Consider the following 19,812-nt stretch of genomic DNA (forward strand, 5'->3'; position numbering starts at 1 on the left):
ACTATTCTTGATTTCCTTAATTCACTATTCTTTAGTTTCTTGGACCTTTTAGAGCAATAGACTATAATGACATATTCTAGAATCTTAAGATTGACCCACAAAATTTTTCTAAGTTTTTTCAAATTTAAGCATTATGAGCATCTAAATATTAGCATTTTCCTAGAATGTAATAAATTGATTCTACTAGATAATATTCTCAGAGTCTTATTAGATTATAAGTCTTTTTTTTCTTAAAACTAAAATTTATTTCTAAATTATTTTACATCAGTTATCATTAATTTAATCCACAAGTTTATATATTATACAATTTATTTAATTCACCTTAATTATTTTTCATGCTATTTTTTAATTTATTTAATTGGCTCTGAAGTTTAATCATAGCAATTCTTATTTAAATTAAACATCATAAAAAAATCTTTTGCATTTCAATTAAAATGAGCAATTTGGATGTAGATTTTTGAAAAAAACTGTTTAAATTTACGAGTTAGTTTCAAATTTTATCCTCATCCCACAAAAGAGCGTTTCCAACGGCTCTCAAACTACAGGCATTGAGAGAATGACTTTATTTTTTCTTATGTATCGTTTGAAAAACCAAATTTCACCGTTGGAAAAAAGCAGATTTCGCCTCTTTTAAATGGGCAGATTATCTGAGAAGTAGCGCAGACTGTTCTTTCTTTGTTTTTGTTTGTTTGTTTAATTTTCATGTGGTGTATGTTTTTGGGCATGGCCATGCCTCTGTTTTGAGTTTTGATTGAGTTTTGGTTTTAAATTTTCGTTATGTGTTTTTGTTTTCTGATCCTTACTTTTTCTGTTTGTATTCTATGTTTTCATTTGTTTACATTCTTATGACCATTGGACAAACAGACTGGAGCAGACCAGAGTGTGTGTGTTACAGGAGCAGCAGGAACAGTTCGCCATCCAGGTTTAATTCACACCCATTTAATTATAATCTAATCTAGACTTGAATTTGGAATTGGTATGGATATATTAACAGTTTTTGCAACTGGGTTTAGATATTCTAATCAAGAGACACACAGTTTGACACAATTTGGAATTCATATTTTGTATGCAAAAACATCTGTTTTGAATTTCATTTCCCTCTCTATGCACAACTGTGTTTATTCTTGTGTCCATTTTCTCTATATAGATATCTGGGTATGTGTGCATATATTCTGGCCACTTTAATGAACACTTCCCATGGAGTGAGCATCTTGTTGTCCTTTGTATGTAACATATTTGTTTGAATATATTGAGTGGGCACAAAACGTTTGGGGTTGAAAGTACTGACTATTGTTTTACAGAACTTAACAATTGGATAGGACTATCATTCTGCTTAATCAATTCATTCTTAACCAGAAAAAGTGAGATTTCTTAATTCTTTCTTTATCTAGTTGTCAATTTCTTACCAATAGCATTGTTAAACTGTTTATCACCAAGGTTTACTTGTTTTGCATAAATAATCTATAAATCATGCTTTATTCTGATTTTGTCCGATTCATTTCAATAATTCAAATGAATGCTTGGAATGTTCTGTTTACCTGCGATTCAATACTATTGTTTTCTTTGATTGACATTCTATTTAACTTTGTCATGCCTCTGTTTTTATTTGTACCGTGAGATCTATTTTTCTTTTGCATTCTAATTTATTTGTAGATTTTTATTAAAAGTTTTATTGGTATTATGTATTTATTTTTTTCTATGGGTGATCATTTTTTAATAGGAGGAGAAAAATAAGCATGGGCAATGGTAAGAAGAAAGAGAAAAATAAGCACTGGCAATGATAAGGAGGAGGACGAGAAAAGAAGCAGAATTACACATCACAATTATCAAGATTTACATCAGGTACCAATATTTGAATTTGTATATTACAAGCACCATTTAGATTGAGTAATGAAATTTCCTTCCACAATCATTTTTTTAATGCTTTGGTTCATGTAGATTTATTAAATAATTCAAGGTCAAACTTTTGAAAACAGTCTATCATATTTACCTCTTCATTTACTTAATTTAGTTTGATTTAAAACCATTTTTAAAAATAGATTAAACTTTTATGAATTTATTATTTTCTGTGATCAATTGGGTTTTCTGCAGCATTCCTATAGATACTATAAATTTTGATGAAAAATAAATAATAAATAAATGTTTAATGAATTTAAATTGGGTAAATAATAAGATTTCTACAATTGTTGCCTTAATTGTTTTATAATAATGATACATAAGACTTCGCAAGATGACCTTGTACTTGACATTTCCTATTATGTTTTCTGCTCGTAGCTGAAATCTTATATTGACCTGTAAAACATTAGAAACTCCAACTAGGTATATCCTGCTTTGAGAACATGTGTATACTAAACATGCTATCTGCTGCACATCCAGTAGACCAATGTTTGACCCTATTACTATGGCGATTGGAGACTTTTCACGTGATGTAAGAGCCTTAAAATTTAAAAGTGGCATTACAAAATCATAAGAGTGTCCAAATTGATGAACTAGCGACAGGGTCGGAATCATTGCAGAAATAGATGTTTAGGTCAATAACAATGTAAACATAATGAACACTTTTTAGTGAAAAAAAATGTAATTGGAAATTGACCATAAAATTTGTGGCTAAGGAGGCTTAGTGCACTGTAATCAGAGTGAGATTTCCCATATATAATTTGAGACCTATGCTTGCAGTTAGAACGAAACCGCTTTTCAGAAACCGGCATAAATCTGATGATATGGTTAGGAGCTTTAATAGTCAATTACTAATGTATAATAATTTTTAAAGATACAAAGATAATCACAAGTAGTAACATTAAAGAGGCCTATGACAAAATTTGAAGATTGCGTTTATTATTGTAAAGGAGAAAAGTGCACTTACAGACTTGCACTTATTGTTTTGTGTCACTTTGTGCTGACAACTTAGTACATTTTCTAGCACATTTTTGGACTCTATTGGTACATGCAACAACCCAAAACCCATTGGAGCACTCTGATATGCCTCATTAGACTTTGTTATAAAATGTTAGATTCTGGTGATGTCTCTACATCTATTTGTTATCAATATGATAGGTAAGATGCTCTATAATTATATAAATAAAACTCTTGATCAGTATAAATAATTATGTTTGACAAGTTATCAGAGTTTGTGGGATCCTCAATATAGAACTTGTCTGCAGCTCTCTTTGCACTCTGAAACCCAGCAATAGGGGCCCTAGTCATGCCATCTCTGAGAAAATGGCCTTGCAACCTCTGTTGGTGCTGGCCACCAGACAACCTTCTGTGGTTGCCATGAGCACCATGTACTCAGACCCATTAACTAGCAAAGGCCCTGCCACGCCTACAGGGACATTTACATAACCCAGAGGCATCTCACAGCATTGCCCAAGAATGGATTGATAATTAAATCCCTCCAAGGGAAACTCATCCAGAGATCTTCCAGTCATGAGCTCCAAGGCAGCCCTCCTCACAGAGGCAGCTCTTTTGCAGTCCCCAAGGGAGGATTCAAGAGAACAGGATGCTACACTACCATTACATACAGTAGCTGCAATGTTTGCATCCTTGTTGTCACCAAGGGCAATTCCTTTGAGCTGGACCTCGGGTTTCCTGAAAACAATTTCTTCTTTGGCTGCCATCTCACAGGTTGTTGGAGGGGTGTTGAAATCTGCCTCCATGGTAAAATCATCCTAGGAGCCATCATAGCCTTTGCTAATGAAGTTTTGCACATAATCAATGCCAAAGAATCCAAGCAAATAAATAAAGAAAGGCAATTGTGCTACAATGGCCACAAGTTCCCCAAAGCTGACAACATGTAGGGGTGTTGAGGCCCTGATCTTCCCTCTCCATCTCCCCATTAGGAAATATGATGCAGCGAAGCAGAGCACAAAGAAGAACTTATTGGTGAGTCCCAAGGGAAGAAGCAGGGCATCAGATGATAACATCTTTGAATTGAAATTCTCATTGTTGTTCTTCCTCTTTGAACCATCGCTACCACTGCCCATTTTTCTTGATATCACAGCAATAATTAAATTTTTCACCATTCTTCACCTCCATCTTTGATTTCTTCAGCTCAGCAACCGCCATTGTAGGGACTGTTTTCTGTGTTGTTGGGTATGCATTTGTTGCATCTATTTATAGAAGGATCAAGGGATCAAATGGTGGTGTCTCTACTAAACTTGTTATAGCAGGGGAGGTCCATGTGGAAATTTATTTGCAGTTGCGCTGGAATGAATAAAATATTGGGTTATAGCACTGAATATTTTTTTGGGCACAAAAACCTTTGGGGTTGAAAGTAGTGACTACTGTTTTATAGAACTTAACAACTGGATGGGACCATGATTCTGCTTAATCTATTTTTCATCAATTCTTAACCTATAGAAGTGAGTTTGTGATCTTTCTTAATTATTTCTTCATCTAGTTGGCCAATTTCTTACCAATAGCATTGTTAAACTGTCTATCACCAAGCTTTACTTGTTTTGCATAAATAATCTATAGATCATGCTTTATTCTGATTTTCTGGCAGTGAAAGCTTGCTTGGGTGATTGAAGTAAGATTCATTTCAATGATTTGAATGAATGTTTGGAATGTTCTGTTTACCTGCCATTCAATATTGTTAGTTTCTTTGTCTATTTTTGGTCATCCTATTTTTGTTTGTCATTCTTCTGTTTTTATTTTTCCTTTGAGTTTCATTTTTATATGTTGTTCTGTATTTTTCTTTTGCATTCTTATAAATTATGTGTAGATTTTTGTTTTTAAGTTTTATTGGTATTATGTATTTATCTCTTTTTATGGGTGATGATTTTTCAATAGAGTATAGTATAGGAACTGGCAGTGATAAGGAGGAGGAGAAAAATAAGCACTGGCAATGATAAGGAGGAGGAAGAAAAAAGAAGCAGGATTACACATCGCAACTATCAGGAATTACATCAGGTACCAACATTTGAATTTGTATCTATTTAGATTGAGTACTGAAATTTCCTTCCACAATCATTTTTAAATGCTTTCATTCATGTAGAGTTATTTAATTCAAGGTTAAATTTTTGAAAATAATCTACCATATTTACATCTTCATTCACTTAATTTGGTTTGATTTAAAACATTTAAAAAAAAAGGTTATATAACTTACCAATTTATCATTTTCTTTTATCAATTGAGTTTTCAATTGTCTGAAAACCCTTCTGCACCATTCCTACAGATACTATAAATTTTGATGAAAAATAATAAATAAAAATTTAGATTGCTGCCTTAATTCTTTTCTAATAGTGGTGCATAAGGCTTGGCATGATGACCTTACACTTCACATTTCCTACTATGTTTTCTGCTCTTAGTTGAAATCTTAAAGTGACTTGTAAAAGGTAGCATGATACCGTAGCCAGTGACATCAACGAATTTAGATAGAGACATGTTTTCAATCTACTACCCTTTTTGGATGGAAGTATTTTTTGGGATTCTTATGCATTAATGTTTGACTACTTACCACACGTGCATGTGAAACACATACAACAAAGAATGACAGCATGGGCTCCCCACATGATTCTAGTATGAAGCCATTTCATGCACCCATTCCAAATTCCATAGGGGAAAATGCATGAACAATTTGAGACAATATTTGTGGTTATTATTACAAAGCCATAGTTGCAGTTTTATGAGAACAAATTTAGGTCGTAGTTGTAGTTTTTATTATGAGGTTGAATTGAGGCCATAGCTGTAGCTTCTTAGTATGAAGCCAAACTAGTGCCCTAGTTATTCTTATTACGAGGCATATGACAAAATTTGAAAATTGTGTTTATTATTGTAAAGGAGAAAAGTGCACACCCTTACACACTTGTGCCTCTTGTTTTGTGTCAATTTGTGCTGACAGCTTAGTACATGTTTCTACCACATTTTTGAAGTCTATTGGTGCATGCACTGACCCAAAACCCATTTCAGCACTCTGATATGCCTCATTAGACTTCTCAGAACACTTTGATCACCTGAAACATTCCCTATCCCAGAATGGATCACACCAGCAATTTCGGTCCCCTAAACAGAATCACAGCTACAATCTAATCCACCTTACACACTTGCGCCTTTTGTTTTGTGTCAATTTGTGCTGACAACTTAGTACATGTTTCTACCACATTTTTGGAGTCTATTGGTGCATGCAATGACCCAAAACCCATTTCAACACTCTGATATGCCTCATTAGACTTCTCAGAACACTTTGATCACCTGAAACATTCCCCATCCCAGGATGGATCACACCAGCAATTTCGGTCCCCTAAACAGAATCACAGCTGCAATCTAATCCACCTTTCCCAAATTTCAATATTCCAATTTCATGGCCATCATTCTCAAACATTACTGCTGCCCGTTGATAGCTGCACTAAACAATAAGGCTCAAATTTGGTGTCCAGGGTATGTATTGAACGGAATAATCCTTACTGTTATTTTACAAATACCAATGCATCATTGGTCAAATTTGGTGTCTAGGGTATAATTGAGTCTGCAGAGTGATGCCTAGAATCTAGATTAATGAATGGAGAATTAGAGATTTATTGTGGTCTATATAAAGAAAATTTTAGTTTTCATCTCCAGATTTTGTCTTTCTTTTCTTTTGCCTTTCCAAATTTTGTTGTCTTGTTTTGGATTGTTACTGGAAAACATACACTTGCATCATTTGGTTATGTTTCAAATACTTCATTAGAGGCATAAACTCGGGCCATTATTATCAGTTATTGCATTGGTCCTCTTAAGAAATTATTTGGTTATGTTTCAAATACTTCATTAGAGGCATAAACTCGGGCCATTATTATCAGTTATTGCATTGGTCCTCTTAAGAAATTATTTGGTTATGTTTCAAATACTTCATTAGAGGCATAAACTCGGACCATTATTATCAGTTATTGCATTGGTCCTCTTAAGAAATTAGTTGTTACTGCAATTGAAGTGGAGCAGTTGCTGTTAAGGTTTAAATGCACTAAAATTTCTTTGTGTTTCAGTTATAGACTTACTGTTGTAGGATTTTTTCGTTTAGTTGCTCTTTCTTATGTAGATTGCTTTAATTTTAATCTCTTTTTTAATGCAACACAATAATGTTTTCTTTGGTTATTCAAGGATACTAATGTATATTCTCTCTATGTAATTTCGATAGTTGGGAAAAATGAAATTGTAGGACCTCTTTGCATTAGTTATGATTTCAGATATTGCATTGTCTTTACTATCTTTGGAGGCATGAACTAGGGCCATTATTATCAGTGCTTGGATTGGTCCTCTTTAGAAATTAGCTGATACTGCAGTTCTTGGCTCTTAAAATTTCTTTGTGTTTCAGTTATAAGCGTTCTAGAATGCAACATAAACGTATATTTTAGTGTTGTTGGATTTTTTTATTGTAGATTGCTACATAAACTTATATTTTACTGTTGTAGGTTTTTTTTTATATTGTAGATTGCTTTAATTTTACTCTTTTGTAATGCACTTAAACTTTCTCCGTCTTCTTCTCAAAGAATGCTACATAAACTTATATTTTACTTTGTAGGATTTTCTTGTTTAGTTTCTCTTTTTTATGTAGATTACTTTAATTTTACTCTTTTTCTTATCCTTGTATCTGAATAAATTGGTAACACACCTTTTTATAGTTATATTGAAATTTTAAGATATAATGGTAGGTGTTTATTATGTATGTATGTGTCTATGAAGGGATTTATTATCTAGGTAGGTGTTTCCTTTGTGAAAATATAATTGTATTTTGTTAGGTGGGGTGTGCTTAATCACAAACTTAGAAATGTGTGGTTTTAGACTTGCATTTATTGATTAAATATATGTGAAAAATTTGTATTAGAAGTGTTGTTTTAAAGTTGCATTTGTTGATTAAATATATGTGGAAAATGTATTAGAAGATATTTTGTTTGTACTAATGTTTTGTAATTTTTTGTTCTACTTTTTGAAGGTTTTAGTACATCTAAAAGATTTTGCAACATTCGGTAAGCATTCATATATTTCCATTAAAGTTATTGATTGAATCTTCTTATGCTAGTTTTATTTTAATAATGGTATATTTCATTGATAGAGAAATTGATATAAATTTAAAACATGATTGATGTGAGTGTTTGACAATATGGTTAAAAAATGTTTGGAAACTTAATGAGTAGTTGCTGAAATCAAATAATAAATGTAGTATTCAAAGTTTCTTAAAAATGTTTGAAATCTTGTAATTGACTATAATAATATATAATATCTAACACTAGAGAAAATGTTGTTTTTGAATCAGTTGTTGAATGTTGTTTTTGTATCAGTTGTTGAAATGGGTCAACTTCAAATGTAATATGTAAAGAGATTTTTCGTTGAATACTTCTTAGTCTAGTTTCTTTGTGCTAATTTCATAATATTTTTTATTTTGTCACTTTCCCAAGGATGAATGGTCATTGGCCATAGGCATTCATTTTAGTCTAGTTTATTTGTGTTAATTTTATATTATTTTTTATTGTATAAAATTTAACATTTTTTTAATTTTTAATTTTTAATTTTTATATCCTCACATTTAATGATTTGACATTTTTAGTGTAGTATAATTATTTAAGCATTATAATATGTTTATGTAATCCCCTAACATCATAATAATTAGCATTGTGTTGGCAATTGCAATTGAAACATGTCTATTTAATGTGTTTTATTTTGGGAATCTATTTATTGTTTGTGTGAAGTATGTGTTTGAACAATGATTCAATTTTTTTAAATTATTGGGTGGGTTTGAATATTGGCAGATTCATTTTAAAATTTTCTTTGCATGTTTGAACTTTGACACTTTGGCATTCACTTTGGTTGCTTGTATTGTTTATATGAAGTTTGTGTTTGACCATTGACATACATTAGAATTATTTCTTTGAAGTGATTTTCAAACTTGTTTGTTTAGTGTGTTTTGGCATCCATTAAAATTGAATGTTAACACTTTGACAATCACTTTGTTTGCATTCATGTTTGAAGTGAATTTTTAACTTTATCATTTACTTTGTGTGTTTGAACTAACTTTGTGTGGGATGTATTTATATTTGATATTTCGCATTGACTTTGTGTAAAATATTTACTAGTTGACATTCACTTATGTGTGAAGCGTGTGTTTGAACAAAATGTGTATGAAGTGTACAAATGTTGCATGAATTGTATTTTAACTTCCACATTCACTTTGTGTAAAGAGTACAGTAAATCTTTAACATTCACTTACCAATGTTTAAACTTTTGCATTTACTTTTGCATATGTTTAAAATTTGTATTTGAAAGAACAAAATGTGAAGTTAACAAAATTTGTGCCAAATGTGTTTTAACTTTGATAACCACTTTATTATATTTGTATTTTGGCATGTGTGCACGTACATTTGAACTTAACTTTTAACTTTTAATTTGTATTAAGAGTGCACTAGCTTTGCCATTCACTTTTGTTGTATGTTTGAATAAACTATATGTAGAATGAATAAACTTTGTGTGAAATGTGTTAAACTTCCCACATTCACATTGTGTGTTTTTGTTGTGTTTACTTTGTGTGGGATGTGTTTATATTTGAGATTTCACATCCACTTTTTAAAAATATGTACTATTTGACATTCACTTATGTGTGAAGTATGTGTTTGAACAAAATACGTTTGAAGTGAACTAATGTTGCATTAAATGTAAAATTTAACATTCACTTATCAATGTTAAAAAATTTGCATTTACTTTGTACAAAGAATGTACCAAATTTGACATATATTCTTGTTGTATGTTTGAACAAACTATATTCAAAATTAACAACTTTGTGTTGATTGTGTTTTAACTTTACACATTTGCATTGTGTGTGTTTATATCATGTGTGGTTGAATTGATTTTATGTGAAGATTGTTTCAACTTTAGCATTTACTTTGAGTGTGTTTCAACTAAATTTCACATTCACTTTGTGTAAAATGTGTATTAGTTGACATTCACTTATGTGTGAAGTGTGTATTTGAACAAATGTGTGAAGTGAACTAATGTTGTATGAAATTTATTTGAACTTTCACATTCACATGTTGTATGAAATTTATATGAACTTTCACTTTCACATTCACATTTTGTAAATGCATTTGAACAAGTTGTATGTGAAATGAATAATTTTTTTGTGAAATTTATTTAAAATTTCACAACCACTTTATTTTATATTTGTATATTATCATGTGTGTTTATTTTTGAATTCACTTTTGTTATATGTTTGAACTTGACCATTTTTAGTTCCCATTTTTATGATCTATTTTTAGTACCCATTTTTAGGACCTATTTTCAACACCCATTTTGATGACCTATTTTGAGTACCCATTTTGATGATCCATTTTTATGACTCATTTTCATGACCCATTTTTATGATCTATTTTTATGACCTATTTTCAATACTCATTTTGATGACCCACTTTTATGAATCATTTAACTACCCATTTTTATGACCCATTTTTGTGACCTATTTTAAGACTCATTTTGATGACCCATTTTGAGGGACGCGTCTATTCTAGCTCCAAAAGTGACCTTTCATACCAACGACATGCATCAACATACATGTCTGAGACATGCATACCATGCCAATTTTCTGCAGTGCCTGGACCCACAATATGTGATGTGGAGTTGTCGTGGACCTGCCGGTTTCAATCGTCGGGCCCCATGCAAAATTACGTGGACATGTCGGAGGATGACCGTAGCTCACTTAGTGGTTAGCAACAGTATTTTATGCATAACATGCACATTAAAAGCCAGAAAAAAAAAAACCACCGACGACTGAAGAAACTGTGTTTGGACGACATGCCAATGGGAAAAAGAGGGCGTAGGCTTTAAAAAAAAGCCATAAAATTAAAAAAACCATTGACAATTTAAGAAACCGCATTCAGACGATATACCGGTGGGAAAAAGAGGGCATCACATTCACAAAATGTACCTTCATAAAAAAAGGTGGCACCATTTTCTGCCTAACGTGGAAAAGAGAAGACTAATGCGCGACGAAAACATTATTGTTGAAGGGCAGGCTCCATCTATTCTAGCTCATTGTTGAAGGGCTCTTGTTGAAGCAGGCTGCATATATTCTGGCTCATTGTTGAAGGGTGTCTGATTGTTGAAGGCTTGATTGTTGAAGGCTCATTGTTGAGGGCAGATTTCTGGGACTGCAGTTTTCTATGTCGTGGTGGCCATGAGGTATGTTGAAATCTGCCTCTATAACTCATATTTTTCTTGTTTCTATTTGGATTTCATTTAAAATGATCAGGGTTTGCATTGTTTGTTTTCATTTCTTGTTTGCCTCTATATGTAGTTTGAATAGCTTTAGCCTATGTCAAAAAATTGTTTGTTTTGGAGCTAGAATAGATGCGTACCATTGCGTTAGGGTTAGAGACCGTGTGAGACGCATGTATGCTGGCTCCAAAAAACCTTACGTCGTGACTCGTGACTAACAAGCCATGGTAGTGGATCGGCCCTTTTGAATCATAGGTTTTTGCTTTTTGCATTATGCGCCATAATAGACATAGTCGTTGATTGGTTCGTTTTGAAGCCAGGTTGTTTGCAAATCTGTGAAGGCACATAATATGCCATTTTTGTCGAATTCACCATTTCACGAGGCCATAGAAAAAGGTGGATACATAGTTTGTGAATCAGAAAAGGTGCATAGCACGCCATGATAGTCTAATTTGTCATTTCACGAGGCCATAGAAAAAGGTAGACACATAGTTCATGAATCAGTGAAGGCACATAACACGCCATGATAATCTAATTCGTCATTTTACGAGGCCATAGCAAAAGGCGGACATGCAGTCTGCGAATCAGTGAAGGCACATAACATGCTATTTTAGATGCTTTCACCGTTTCGCGAGGCAAAAGAAAATCTTTGTAATTGTAGATTTTGGATTGGACAGGTGGGATTGGGTTAGAAGCCACCCCACAGTTAGAAGCCATGTTAGGGTTAGAAGCTACGCTAGGGTTAGATTTTGGGTTAGGGTTAGCCGCGTTAGGGTTAGAAGCTGGGTTAGGGTTAGCCGCATTAGGGTTAGAAGTCAGGTTAGAGTTAGCCATGTTAGGGTTAAAAGTCGTGTTAGGTTTTTAGTTGGTCCCGTCTGGCTCCAAAACAAAAGTACAAATTGACTAACACATGTGTTAGGGGACCGACCGGAGCTATTCTAGCTCCAAAAGGGACGCATCTATTTTGGCTCCAAAATGATAGAATGGATTGACTAACATGTATGTTAGTCATGCATTTTACACCGTCAATTTTGCAATAAATGGTTGTGATTGACTAACACATCGCTATCACGTTGTACGAAAGGTTCGTTTGGAACTAGAATCATTGCAACCCTCCAAAATGGACCTATCAGACAACGTGTTAGCGATGTGTTAGTCAATTGTTGCCATTTACTATAAAATCCATACTACCATTTTTGAGTGGTCATGCATGAAATTGTGAAAGCACATAATGTGCCTTGTTGGTCGATATTAGAATGACACTTTCTATTAGCTATGTGCTTCATATGAATCCAAGGTCTTCATAGGATAGCATGGATATGTGTAAGTGTACAAAAACATCCACAGACTATGGTGTAGAATACAAGTACTTAGATTCTAGAATAGCATGGAACTTGTGGTAGATGAATTTAGTTATTAGAAAGCACTAAAAAATTAACGCATAGGTTGATTAAAATTCAAATAATTTATAGACTTCATTGTTAGTCTGACAGATTCACTTGTCTGTTTTGGAATTATAGGTATCTCAAATTCAAATATGGAGGCCAACTTTTCTTTAGAGAAGCAAAACACAAGTCGCATTTTGGGGAGGAATAAGCGATGATAGGTTGATGAATTTGTTCATCTATGAAGACAATGCATTCCTTTCTACAGTGAAGTTAATCCTTAGACCTAAGTATATAGACGATGGACGAAAGTACATAACGAATTTGGACATAGTGTCTCTATTTATGGCATGGTGTCTGGAGCTCCGACCTGTTGTGAAAGTCAGAGAAATCATGAACAGGTGTGTCAAGAAGGAATGGCTAGGGGGAATGGAAGGTTTATTAGGTTTGGCACGAGACATGGATGACTTTGATAGTGTGGACGAAGCATGGATTCACGTGAGCGAATTCACTCCTCCCTTGTGACTATTCTTGCTCTAGAGCTCCACATTTGATAAAGAGGCAAGAAGAAGTGCAGCACAAGCTGGAATGCATGCTATTGTGCAATACCTTGAGATGGTCAATGTCTAGCAAGTCCATGTGGAGATGGGAAAATGGGAACCTTGGTCAGAATATAGAGCACTTGTGCAACAAACGGTTCCTGCACGCAAAAAATGACAAGGTTGACCTTGTGGAAGAGGAACAACTAAGCAAGGTCATGTGTTGCAGTTCGGTGAAGGCTCTAGTAGGGAGATAGAAATGAACCAAGTGAGGAACATTGAAGTGATGGATGTGGAAGAGGGCACAATGACTATTCACGTGGAGTAGCGAGATGGAACATACATCCTTTTTTGAAGCAAGGACTGTGTTTTTTCAATGTGTTATGTATGGACCATTATGTATACCGACTTCGGTAGTCTGGTTGGCTAGCTGTGGAGGTTTTTCTTTTAGAATGCAATCATTTTCAGAATTAATATAAAATATAGTTTTATCAGACAAAAATAAAAATTGTTGATAGCAATTGATACTCTTATCATCCCTGTTTTGAAATTGTTCTTAGCATTTCATTATATATGGTGAAAAAACATATGTTTTTTATTGTATTTTAATAAAATTGTTCTATAACATCAAATTCAAGCATTTCAATATATATGACTACAAATAAAATTAAATTCTTGTAGGACAATTGAGTTTCTATTCTGGCTAGGTAAGAAATTGGAGGATTTCAATATATATGGTGAAAAAAAAAATGTCTTTTGATTCTTTGTGCATGAAATTGTTCTCTATCTCATATTCTATATTCTCTATTCCGGATATTAATTCCAATGTTTCTATATATAATTCCCAAGATGGGATATCACTCCTAGAGTTGGCTTGAGTTAGAAGTGTTGAATGGTTAGCTACAAGAAGCTCACATCTAGAGGGAGAAACTCAAACACTAATGATGTTTTTGATGGTCCATTTACTTGTGTTATGATTGTTCTTTATGTGTGTTGATGATTGGATGATTTACTATCTTTGTTGACTTCTACATCTAATGATTTCTCTTACTGTGTCCTCTAGAGTATAAAGACTACAATAAGATTTATTGAGGTTACGACTTCAAAATGTAGTTTCCCCATTCCACTCACTAAAAATTCCAAAATAAGGATCCATACTTAAGGTTGAAATGACATTGATCACCTCCTTTCTTAGTTTTGAAACTAGATAGTGGTTAGTTGCAAAAATAACCCATTTATCATCCCCATAATTCTCACCATATTATATAAGAATATCACCAAAATCATTGCACCATGGATGTGAGTTTGTTGTAGATGAATATTCCCATTGATTTCCTTGATTACATTCCTTTCCTCATCTATGTCAAACTTAAAGATCAATCAAAGCTAGATCTCTACATTAGGAATTGATTTTAACCACATCTTTGTTTTCCAACTGATTGTGATTAGAGAAGCCACTACTCTGATTACAAACTATGAATCCAAATAAATGTCAATCAAGCTCAACCTTTTACGCATCTAGTCCCAACATTCCTATGATAATGCAATGGGGAATTATAATAATAAATTATCCATCATTTGTTTGTGGAGTTCAGAAAAAGGGCATTGGAAAGCCCCAATGAACCCTATTTTGATTGGTCTATCCCCAATTAATATCTTGTTGTGTAGCACTGAACATGTGAATGCTCTGGCTTTTGAGAGGACATCGAAGTTCCAACATAGATCAAAGGACCAGTGTTGTAATTTCTGGAGAAGATGAACACTTTTCACTTTGTTGAGAGTAACAAGTGCTGGCAATAATTCGTTTTCTTCATTTTTAATTATGGTTGGTACATTATCTAGGATATCATTATTAATTGTGTCCACTAAATTTTCCTCACCCAAGGGATCTTGGAAGTAATTTATTGCTTTGTTCTAATTTTTTATTGGAGTGGATAGAGATCTACTCTTGATAGTTTGGATGTTTGAAATTCTATGTGTTGTTTGTTAGGGGCATTTAAGTCCCTAATATTCTATTTTAAGATCTCCATGGCCCTCTAAGGGAGGGGACTCCTTTATATCTAATTAGATTGTTTTCTTAATCATCATTAAAAGCTTTCTCTTCTCTTTTATGCTTTTTTTTTTATATTGACAATTTTTTACTAATGTTGATGAGATTGGTCATCAATTGATTGATCCTTCTAGGATCAATGATGTCCATCTCATCGTTCTTATCAACATCCTCTAATTTTGAGTCCCCCATTTCTTCATGTTCAACATTCTTTCCCTTTGTTTCATAAGGTATCCATACGAGCTAGCAACATATCAAGACCTATCACCATATGCTACCCATATCCTGTAGTATACCTTCACTTGGTTCCATTTACAGATCTATCTCTAGATCCAGTCATTGATCTAGTGAAAGATCCATACCCAAAAGAAAGGGTAGGGAAAGGGACGAGGGTAGAGGCAGTTTACTTAGTGGACTAAGCTTAAGTGGATTCATAGATTATACAGATTAAGCCATATGACATTCAAAAAGGTATGGGAGTCTAATTCTTGCTTCCTTGTGTTGTCCTTAGGTGCTTCTTGAGTCAGGAATTGATAAGGGTCTTGTCAACATGTATCTTTGGGGATCCATCGTGTCATGGTCCTGCGAGGTCATCAAGTGCAAGAGCCTTCATTGTGAGAATGTCATTTGCATTTCAAGCAAAAGATTTTGGCATCTCTCTCTTAATCCCATGTAATGAACTTCTATTTGTTGTAATTTGAGTCAAAATTTCCATGATTGCTATCAATTTGGATTCATGTATAAATTAGGGTTGCACAATCAATCTTCAAGGTTTTTCTTAGCACAACCCCAATTTTTGTTAAGCACTCATTTGACTAGTACTCCAATGGAAGGTTGTATAACTTAAACCATGTCAATTCATCTACAAATTAAGTCCTTCTAGGATAGAAATTTGAGCATTTCATTATATATGGTGAAAAAACATATGTTTTTTATTGGATGTGCATGAAATTGTTCTATAACATCAATTTCAAGCATTTCAATATAGATGACTACAAATAAAATTAAATTCTTGTAGCACAATTGAGTTTCTATTCTGACTCGGTAAGAAATTGGAGGATTTCAATATATATGGTGAAAAAAAATAAAAATTGTTTTTTGATTCTATGTGCATGAAATTGTTCTATAACAAATATGAGAATTTCAATATATATGTGTATATATATATATGATGTTCTCAGTGTTGGAATATTGTTTAGTAATTCCTCCCACTTGCATAGTTTTATGCTTTTAGTTTTTCAGCTTTATTTGGGATGATTATGCATAAAAGTTGTTTTAGCTTTTTAGTTTTAGTTATTTGCTTTATTTCTAATTTTAGTCCTAAACCTAGTTGAATAGTATAAGAGTAACCTTGACTGCAATTATATCTTTTACCCACCTATACAATTGATTTTGTAGGATCATAGTGATTCCAACTTGACAAGATTCATGTCAAATGGTTTTGTATATAAAGGAGATTCCTACGTAATTCTAAATCATGTGAAGAAAGAAAGAGAAAAATCACTAAGTAAACAAGAACAAAGAGCAAGGTGATAAAAAAATAGTTATCAATGAGTTAACACTATATTTAGCATCAAACAACATTGCAATTTGGTTATGGAATGTATTCAATCTTGTTCTAACATCATTGAATCAATATAACATGGTTTGATTGTAACTGGGACAAGATGTGGATTCTCACATCAATTGAAATGTGTTTAACACACCATAAGACTGAGAGGGGGTGGGGGGGTGAATCAATCCATGTACCTTACAATACTTTACTTTTGAATTTTTTAACTTCAAACTATAGTTAACTTATTACAACAATTGTAAAACATGAAAGCATAAAGTACAACAAGCACAATGATAGTTCTTATACTTAATATAAGTACAAATCCAATAGCCAACAAGATGAGAGGGGGGGGGGGGTGAATCATAGAAACTTAATCTTCCATAAAAACATCATATTCAACCTCAGTAACATATACTTTAGTAATATAACCAAAACTGTTAAACATGGAAACTCAAAAGCATATAAACATCATAAACCTCATAACACTAGATTTAATGTGGAAACCCAAATAGGGAAAAACCATTGTGGGATTTCGGACCTACTAAGAAATATACTCTTCTAGAATATGCTCAGTTAAAAGAAAATCCTGTTAAAGATTACAAACACATTGCTAGATGTGACCTGGTTAAGGGATTTCCCTCAGATCTGTTAGGATCTTCACCTTGTTAGAAGTGACCTTGTTAAAGGATTTCAAACACTTAATCAGAATGTCACCTTGCTAGAGGGTTTTATAAATAAGACTATTAAGTCCACTCGGTTAAGAGATTTTCTATCACTTTCACAAAATAACACTAATAAAAATCTATCTGCAACTTCACATCTAAAATGCTAAAGCAAATTCTTATTTGTTCAATACAATCTAGACATAGAACTAATCTTGTCCATCTGTTGGGCTTCTATACTCTGTTATTTAAACAGGTCTTCAAGCTTTTGTGCTCGGTAATCACTATGTAGCATCCCTGTGCATACACTTGCCCACATACATTGTTTATCAATAGTTCCCTATTTATAAACAATTAGCTAACCACTTAATCTCCTTGATCACATTTCCCATGATCAATCATAGCCATCAGATCTTCAAACTTTGACCACGTTCAATGCATCTTTCAATCTGAAAATGTTTTACCCTACCTTGGAACTTGCATATTTTTCTTGGAACTTGTGCTAGGGTATTGCGGTTCAATCTGTGTTGTAGATCTTCATGCTGACCTTCCTTTGCCATAGATTCTTAACAAACTATATTTACGACATACCAATCATTTAATCAGTTCCAGCTCATCAGCTTCCTTCATTAAATAATGCATGTAAACATTTAATGCATTCTATTATAACTCGGTTACAACTTGGTAACAACTCAGTAAATACTAAACTTCACTCGATAGACATTCCACCTTCATTAACTGATAGCGATAACCTTAGGGTTTACCAATTAGGTTCTTTGCTTGGTAACATAGTATAGTATTAACCCTACAATTTACAACATATGTATGATGTTAAAACAATCTAAACATCATGATCTCATCATTGTCTGACTCAGTAATAGTTTCCCATTGAATACCTTATTCATCCCCTTATTCATCTTATTCTTTCCTGTATCTTTTACCAACATCTTTATACTCTTCAAATCATACTTCTCAAGATATGGCAACATCATACTGAATTAGAAAATCAATTTCTTGACATCAATGACCAAATAATAATATCAAGATAGTAAACATCCTTAATCAGTTATATCCATAATCATCAACAACCTTCTCAATATCCTTATTGAAATGTCAACAATCCTTCATTGTCTATTATAATGCTAAATTGCCAACAATCTCCGCCTTTGGCATTGATGGCAAAACCAATTGATTTGACCTTAAAAGATTCAGATTGTTGTGATTCTGAAATGCTAAAATGCTCTTTTGCTATCATCAGACTTCTCCCCCATACATTAGACTTCTCCTATTTTTTCAGTCTTCTTTCCAATCTTCAGTCTTCTCCCCTTTCTTAGTTTTCTCCCCCTTTGACAACAATGCCAAAAAGTAAAGAACTAAAACATAATTTCTTCCTATATGAAGTGAATTCCTGCTGTAATGTGTCAATTTAGTCTCGATCAGAGCATTTTGTCTTCAATTCCTGTTCCCTATATTGTTTCCTACATTATTTCCTATAATATTTCTTGTACACCTTTAGAAAACATCCTTAAGTGTGTAAATCAGCATCAACTCCTAAAAGATATTCGATAGAGTCATTGGATTAATGCTTTCACCAAACTTGGTCAGCAAGTAGAAGATAGGGGTAGGACCCCTAACTTACTTCTGAGATATTCAAAAATGTCCCTTGGTAGTGGCTTGGTGAAGATATCTGCTATTTGTTCCTTTGTGCTAACATACTCTAACACCACTTTCTTCTCTTAAGCTTCTTCTCTAAGATAATGATATTTGATAGAGATGTGCTTTTTCTTAGAGTGCATAACAAGATTTATTGAAATTTTAATGGCACTAGTATAGTCACAGAATATAGTTACTGGCTTGGTAGCTTTCTCATTTATACCTTCCAATAGTTGTTTGATCCATGCAATGTTGGTACAATTCAATGCTACAACAACGTATTCAGCTTCCGTTGTTGATTGTGAAACACATCCTTATTTCTTGCTAAGCCAACTCACTAGTCTTTCTCCTAAAAAGAAAGCTCCTCCACTTGTGCTTTTTCTGTCATCAATGTTGCTTGCCCAATCAGCATTAGTATAAACTTTTAAATCAAAATCATTTCCTTTCTGATATACTAAGCCATAATCTTCAATGCCTTTCAAGTATCTAAAAATTCTTTTGATTGTTGTCATGTGTATTTCCTTAGGATCTGTAGAGAATCTTGCAACTATACCTACTGCATGTGCTATGTCTAGTCTGTTGTGAACAACATAATGTAGTTTTCCAATCATGGATCGGTAAAGTGTCTCATCAACAAATGGAGATTCATCACTCTTTGATAATTTAGAGTTGATAGTCATAGGAGTACTTACTGGTTTTGAATCCTCCATTCCAAATTTCTTCAAGATTTCCTTTATGTACTTGGATTGAGTAATGAAAATCTCATTTTTCATTTGCAGCATCTGTAAAC

The 19,812-nt window shown here is 33.2% G+C and overlaps 1 long non-coding RNA gene across 1 annotated transcript in view; it reads left to right on the top strand.

Annotated features, from left to right (window-relative positions):
- Nucleotides 1-675: 675 nt before the first annotated feature.
- The window catches only part of LOC131077691 (uncharacterized), a 28,038-nt gene continuing 8,901 nt past the window's right edge, over nt 676-19,812 (top strand). Inside the window, exons 1-4 of the long non-coding RNA XR_009113627.1 lie at nt 676-922; nt 1,721-1,842; nt 4,792-4,911; nt 7,910-7,943. This is a non-coding gene — a long non-coding RNA (uncharacterized LOC131077691). The remainder of the gene's footprint in view (nt 923-1,720; nt 1,843-4,791; nt 4,912-7,909; nt 7,944-19,812) is intronic.

The sequence above is a fragment of the Cryptomeria japonica genome, chromosome 8 (assembly GCF_030272615.1).
Source record: "Cryptomeria japonica chromosome 8, Sugi_1.0, whole genome shotgun sequence".
In the NCBI taxonomy this organism is placed as follows: domain Eukaryota; kingdom Viridiplantae; phylum Streptophyta; class Pinopsida; order Cupressales; family Cupressaceae; genus Cryptomeria; species Cryptomeria japonica.